Source organism: Balaenoptera ricei, chromosome 4 (assembly GCF_028023285.1).
Source record: "Balaenoptera ricei isolate mBalRic1 chromosome 4, mBalRic1.hap2, whole genome shotgun sequence".
NCBI classification, from domain to species: domain Eukaryota; kingdom Metazoa; phylum Chordata; class Mammalia; order Artiodactyla; family Balaenopteridae; genus Balaenoptera; species Balaenoptera ricei.
This window is the reverse complement of record NC_082642.1, coordinates 151,787,282-151,795,130: the sequence shown is the minus strand read 5'-3', so window position 1 is coordinate 151,795,130 and position 7,849 is coordinate 151,787,282.

Below are 7,849 nucleotides of genomic sequence, written 5' to 3'. Positions count from 1 at the left end.
TCTAGGTAAGCCCACGGATTTCGAGGAGGCAAGCCTGTGGTGATGTAAGGCCAGCCTATGGGCAGACATAGTGAGAGATCTCTGCTCCAGCCTGGGGGTCCTAATACCCACAGGTAAACAGCTCACCTGTGCTTTGGCTTTTGTAAATTTCTCTACCACTCCCCCCCTCTTTTTTTTTCTGTTGGTCCAACACCTTCTAGAATTACATCAGTCTTATTACAAATTCGTGAGCTTTCCTGGGAATGAATTTTTACTCAGAATATAAGGATTTTTCCTCCCACTGTTGGCACATGCCTATGAATTTATGAAAGCCAAAGGGATCATTGAATTTATTTGATACTATGTTTTTCAAAGCTAGCCTAACTTGGATGCATATATTTATTATATTTTGGTTAGAAAAGGAACATTCATGTTGACAGAGAAAGGAAGAGTCCATGCTTAACACTGGAAAATCAGCAAATACAGAAACAAAATATACAAATCTGCTATGGGCAAAGACAGATTCGTCTGATCGGAGGCAGAGAGGGAAAACGAACATTTACTAAACTGCAATACTAATGGTAATTCAGGCTTGCTTAACAATTGGAACTTGAAAAGCTTTGAAGGGTACGTTTTAGGGATAAAAAAATAGTGAACTCCCTTCTCTTGTTTAGAGGGAAAAAATCTCATGATTCCTTAATGTTTAGCTTCCAGGATTTGCAGGCTACATCGAAATGATAGTTTTTTATGCATTAATGTTTACATAACTGCTATTTTTGCAAACATTGAAATTACAGAGAGCAGCAATTGTTGAGGGAAAAAAAGCAGTATAAATAAATAGAAGCTAGAATTTTCCCCCTTCGGAGGTAAGCTTTTGCTATTCCTAGCACAGAATACTTGCGCTATTTGTGTGAGATTGTCCTCCAGGCCATGAAAACGCTAGTTTCCCCCAAAATAAAAACTTCACAAGTAGGAGGACATACAATAGGCTAATAAAACAAAATTTTGACTCTTTGCAAGTGGTATAATGAATAATCATTTTTATGTTTTGGAGTTACTTTGGCTGACATTAGCTATCTCTCATTTTCAGGGAAGAAATAAAGCAAGCAGGAAGAATGAAGAAGCAGAGTCAATTTCACATCATACGTCTTTGGCTTGGGCATAGTGTATATCTCATGTTATTAGGTAGCTTGGGATTCTATATCACAGAAGATATGTTTGAAGACATTATGCTCTATCTGTGACACCTGTATGGGAGTAACGAGGGTGCTGTGGGTCCTGAGGGCAGAGGGTGTGGGCTGGAGGAGGTGAGTTTCAGCAGGGTGCCCACACAGCCCTTTGCCTGGATGAACCCCAGTTGGGGCCAGTTGTCTTTGGGGGTAACTGCTCATATCTCACCTTTCACTCCACTTTATTGGATGGTAAATTTTACGGTTACCATTAACTTCGGATGAGTATCGAGGATGGTGGGGAGACACCCAGTTTAAGCCTCCATAACATCTCTCAAGTCACCTCAAAGAAAGGCAGTATTAATAATCCTTGACATGGATGATTGATGCTTTCTTGATCTTATATAAAATGTAAATAGTAGCCTTTTTTGTCAGACTTAACTATTTTTATTGCTGGCACCTAACTATTTTTATTGATCTGTAGCTTATAAGTCAAAACATTGTGCTTGCTATGCAAATACAACATCGAGAGATCTCTTAGCTGCTGCTTCCTACCCCTACCCCCAAGCTCCACCAGCCATTGGGTTCCACCCCTAAATCTCACTTAAATATCTCTATAGAAAGCCTGCGTCTTCACTGCCTTCACTGCAAAGGGCATTACTGAGGAAGAAGGAGCCTGGTCTAGGGATGAGTCCAGTTAGAAGAAAGTGAGAGATGAAGGAGTTCAAGAGAGGTGACAAAGGAGAAGTAAAAGAATTTGAGGATGAGGAGATAACGTGTTCATCCATCTTCGTAGCAGCATTATTCACAATAGCCAAAAGGTGGAAGCAACCCAAGTGTCCATCAGCAGATGAATGGATAAATAAAATGTGGTATATATGTGTGTGTGTGCATATATATATGAAATGCATATATAAAATGTATACATATATATCATATATAATGGATTATTATTCAGTTTTAGAAGGGAATAAAGTACTGATACGTGCTATGACAAGAATGGACCTTGAGGACATTATGCTAAGTGAAAGAAGCCAGACACAAAAGGACGAATATTGTATGATTCCAATTATATGCAGTACCTAGAGTAGAAGTATTCATCCTAAGAGAAAGTAGAATATTGGTTACCAGGAAGGGTAAAGAGTTTCTGTTTGGCAAGATGAAAAATTCTGGAGATGGACGGTGGCGACGGCTGTACAACCTTGGGAATGTGCTTAATGCTGCTGAACTGTACACTCAAAATGGTTAAGATGTAAACTTCATGTTATACGTATTTTGCCAAAATTCAGGTAGTATGAGGATGGGATGGGTTAGGGCAGGGAAATAAGCATTATTCAGTGTTTCTTGTTTGGTGTATTCGTTTCCCAGGGCGGCTGTAACAAATTACTACAAACTTGTGGCTTGAAGCAACAGAAAGTTATTTTCTCACAGTTCTGGAGGCCAGAAGTCTGAAATCAAGGTGCCAACAAGGCTGGCTTCTTGTGGAGCCTGAACAGGACTCTGCTTCTGCCTCTTCCCAATAGCCAAAAGGTGGAAGCAACCAAGTGTCCATCAGCAGATGGATGGATAAACAAAATGTGGTGTGTGTGCATGCATGTGTGTGTGTGTGTGTGTGTGCTGCTCTTGGGCTTGTAGGTGCATGACTTCAATTCACCTCCCTCTTCACATGGCCCTGTGTCTCTGGGTCTCGAATCTCCCTCTGCCTTTCTCTTATAAAGCCACCTATCATAGGACTTGTTTCATACTAAATCCAGGATGCTCTTATCTTGCTATCCCTAACTTAATTACATCTGCAAAGTCCCTTTTTTCTACATAAGGTCACATTTGCAGGTTCTGAGTGGACATATCTTTTTTTGGGGGGCAGTGCACAACGTGATCCAGTACATTTGGAAAAAGCTGGCTTCACTCAGAATTACGAAGCAAAGCAAACTTGTCAGTGAGCTGCCCCTCCCCCTTCCAGTAGGCTACAGAAACTTCTTCCTGCCCCCCGGCTGTCCACTGCACCCCATTTTATGGCCCTCCCATAAGGTCCACCCCACCTGTCCTGCCAGAGGCCTAAGCTCAGTACCTGCACAGATGAATCTTAAATTTATCTTAAATGTCTTGTTTCCATTTTACACGAGAGAGCAAGCAGGCTGATATCACAGGAGTGGGGGAAGGTTCCATTTTACCCCATCCAGACCTAGATGTTCATGTAATGGGGTCTTCTTTAGGTAATACACTGACTCCGGAGGTGATTACACTGGTGGAAACAGCATGTAAAACAGTGGAGCCTTTATACTGTCCCCAAGTCTTGCCGTATCAACACCATCCCCCTGCCAAGCCTGTGTGTCTGCTTGTTACTCCCAGTCTATGCCTTTTCCTTGGCCAAACAAACTTCTTCCAGGTCCCTTTGATCATTTTCGCTTTCCATGCCAAAAATAAACTTTGTTATCCACTGTGTCTGGAACATCCTCCCACTTTCCAAACCATATTGTTTTTCATTTCTGCATTGATTTCAAAATCTTCCTCCTTCAGGTGGGTTTAAGTGATGTCATGACATCACGACCCTTATTCTTCATTAAGATGGTGGTTTTTAAAAACACATTGTTTTATTTTGAATGCACCCAAGAGTCAAACCATTGTCCATTTTCCTGCCACCTGTGCATTGGGCCAGGCGGGCCATGTAGGCACATGAAACTAGATTCCAAAGCCCAATTCTGGGTAAATAAAAGACATCTCCAGAAATTCCTGGGTCTTTTTTTTATAAGAATGGCTTTGGGTAAGCCAACCTATCTAGGAGGGAATGATTTGTAGTAAAAGTATTTGAAGGACCTGTGTAAGATCTATCCCTGGTGAGTGAAGCAAGAGAAGTATAGGGTGGATTGCCCCAGCATTTCCAGAAAGATATGATGCACATTAATATTATTTTTTTCTTTTAGCTTCAAGAATCTCATATTCCACTTGAATTATTAAAAAAAAAAAAAAAAAAAAAAAGCTTGGTTCACCAGATGGTTTGATTAAGTAAGCGGCCTTCTCTACTTAAATGGTGAAAATAAATATCAAGGGAATAATCACACATGCCAAGTGTGTTCAGTGAAGCAATATGTGTAGGCAGCGTTGGAAACAGTGACACAGTGATTATCTGTGCATAACTTGGTCATAATATCATCACTGTCTAGACTACTGGACAATTAACATCCAGACATACTATAGCTCAGACTGAGGAAAGCCATTAAAAAATGAAAGAGAGAATTGGCCTTTTTGAGAAAGAAAGACCCAGTTCATTTTTTTCTAGAAAGGTATACATTGGAATTTAACTTTGGATTGAGATGTGCTTTGAGGTACAGCTTCCTTTCATGAGTCTCTGCTTGGCCCCTGTTTCCATAAATGTAGATAATGACAGGGATTTCTTCCAATCATCTGGTTTAATAAATTTATATGTATTTAGCCCAAGACACATTTGTTTGCTGTGATAATTAACTCCAGTTTGTATGTCTTCATTCTTCTCCCTCTATATTGCTTTAAAGGATAGATTTCAGCATTTAAGAAAATATCAGTGTTATAACGGAAGTCCTGATGCATAAGACACCATGACCCCCAACATCCTCGGCACAATCTCAACAGGGATATCTGTAAGAAAACAACAGCTTGCATCTTTCCAGGCACTGTATCCCCTTTCATCTACAGGAAATTTATATGGCATAAATTCAAAGGGTGGCAGAGGCTGCTGTGTGTTCCCAAATTCCCAATTCTTTATCCTCCTGCTATAATAGCAAGACCACATTTCCCAGTCTCCTTTGCTATTGGATGGTGTCACGTGATTGAATTCTAGCCAATGAAATGTAGGCAGAATTAATGCATAGCACTTCTAAGTCTGGCCCTTAAAACCTGCCACCTAATTCACCAAGATCTCTCTCTTCTCTTGACCTCTAACTAATGCGGATAAGAGCTTCAAAGCCCTAGGGGAGGGCACATTCAGGAAAAAAGAAGCCTCAGTGCAAGTCACTACTGGAAAAAGCCCAGTGCCACTCAGAAGTCTTGCATTTATCTATGGCATGAATGAGAAATAGAGTTTGATTTTAAGCCACTGAGAATTTTGGTTTGTTTGTTATAGCAGATAGCCCACACTGAGCGATGTGTATGGCTGAGCTATTTGTGTGCTAAAATAAGGAAATTCTCAGATGTACCTAAGGCAGCTGAAGCCTATCTTTCATACGAGTTTAAGGGATGCATCTACTGTAGTTCACTGTGAGTCACTCTTCACATGGATACATCCCATGTAATTAACATGTTCCCAGCTGAGCATCTATTGGTTTTCAATACCCAAACTTCATAGAACACACTTATCTTTCAATACAACATTTATGCTTACATCCCCAAAGGGCAATATGACACCCAGTCTACAAATGAGAAAAGAAGATCAGACAAAGCCAAATGTAGGGACGGCCTACAAACTACTTAACCAATACTCCCCCAAATTGTCAAGGTCATCAAAACAAGGAGAGCCTGAGAAGCTGTCAAGACCAGGAGGAGCCTGAAGAGATATGATGACTCCATGTATTGTGATATCCTGGATGGTATCCTGGGACAGAAAAAGGACATTAGGGAAACACTAGGGAAGTCTGAATAAAATATCAACTTCAATTTATAATAATGTTTCAATATTGGTTCATTAGTTGTGACAAATATATGTAGTAATGTAGGATGTTAACAATGGGGGAAACTGGGTATGGTGTAACAGAAACTCTATTTTAGCATTTCCATTTTTCTATAAATCTAAAACTATCTCAAAATTAAAAATTTACTAATTTTTTTTTTAAAAGTGACTACATCAGTTATCACAAGAGTGACATGGGAAAAATCTCTAATTACAAGTACAATTGGGTGACATAGGGTGGTGAAAGCACCCTTCGGGTCAAGGAGGGGGTGTGTGTGCCTTGGGCGTTGTCAGCCCTGGGAGAGGCCAGCCCTGCACAAACAGCAGCTATTGTTAACAACCTTGGCCATTGCTCTGGTGGTCAGGAAGCAGAGTTGTAAGCATTTATCATGTCAACCTGACATTGATGAATAAAAGTCAACAGAAGGTAGAAGGGCTTGATGTTTGGAATGGGAACACGTGGGATTGCCCTGCACAATGACAGCCCTCTGAATTCACTCAATCATAACTTCCTTGGATAGTGATTTCACTTTTCATCTGTTCTGTCACAATTCAGCATTGGAATGATAAATCCCTTAAAGGACTGACTGTATTTGATTCATCTTGCCCACTCGCCATCTTCCATAGACTATAGGCACGTACCCACATGAGCACATGTACACACACACACACACACACACATTTCCTACATACACACAGTACCTAGCAGGCTCATAAGCCCTCATAAACTCTGGGATCATGGTCAAGAGACATCACTGTGGGGGAGATGGAGCAAGGCAGAGCTCTTCATTTGACGGCTGTCCAGGAGTTTGGGCAGGATGCTTTGTGGAAACTCTGATACAGAACCAAGAAAGCAGGGAGTGATACATTTTCTCCTGACTTAATTCTTTTCTTAAACACAAGTCAGGTCTCAAACTGTTGAAAGAATTAATGTTTTATTTTTCCCCCTGTGATGAAAACATACCACCAGAGATACAGAAAGCCAGCTTTCAAAGGCAGATGCTGAAATAACAAAGTTGCTTTTAAAATGAGTACTTAAGAAAATGGCCATTTTAAGTGGCATGGCACCAACATGGTTACGCCAGTATTTATTTTTCTGGGGAACGTGTGTGTATGTTGTGGGTTGTAAGTGGAACCCTGGCCAATCCTGGCCAAGTATAAAGGAATCATTTAGGGCCCTTCAAAATCATTAGGACTATTAGTCCTGACTTGAAATGAGTGAAATGCACAAATGCCTGCCAAGGAGGGAACAAGTTCTGCTACTTTTCAAAGTCATCAAAGCGAGCTTCTCTGGGATGAAATATTTCAGAGCAGGAAGACTTCCTGTACAACTGTCAGCGACACGTACCTAGCCTACAGGCCAGGCTGTGACCTCTACTGGCCTCACAGCCCTCTACACCAGTGCACGAGAAGCTGTCATTGGCCACCCTCCTACTGTCCAGCAAGTGTCCTCCTCAAGACAGCAGGGACACCTTGCTTTACCTGCAGGTAGAGGATGTGAGCCTGCTAACAGCCATCCCTCCTAAAGATGTGGGCACTGGATCCCAAGTAGCTCCCCCTGCAGCAAGTATCATGACCTCACTCCTCTGGTTCCTGAAGCTCTGCCCCTTTCACAGCGCAAGGAAGACTGTTTATTTTACTGGTCATTAGCTTGAGGTGTCACCTGACACCTGCTTCACTAAAAACCTTCTTTCAAAACAAGCTGATTGCATGCGGTTTGGAAGAGAACATTTGGATAGGTGGAATGAGCTGAGTTTTTTTTTTTTTCCAACAAGTGTATATGCCCACATCACTCCAATCACATATATTATACATTTGGACAAGGCCCTTCACCTTGCAAGGTCCTAGAAGCTATACTTTTTAAACGGAGGGATTGGCTTTGGACAGAGGTTTTCAAACTATGGTTTGTGAAATCGATTTCATGGGTTGCAACCAGCACTGAAACACGGAACAGAAGAGAATGCATGAGTTTTTGTTGTTTTTTTGCAGGCGGTAAGTGTAAGTCCTGGTTTTTTGAAGCATGTTATTAAAAAACACTTATGTATTTAGGCATATGCTTGCT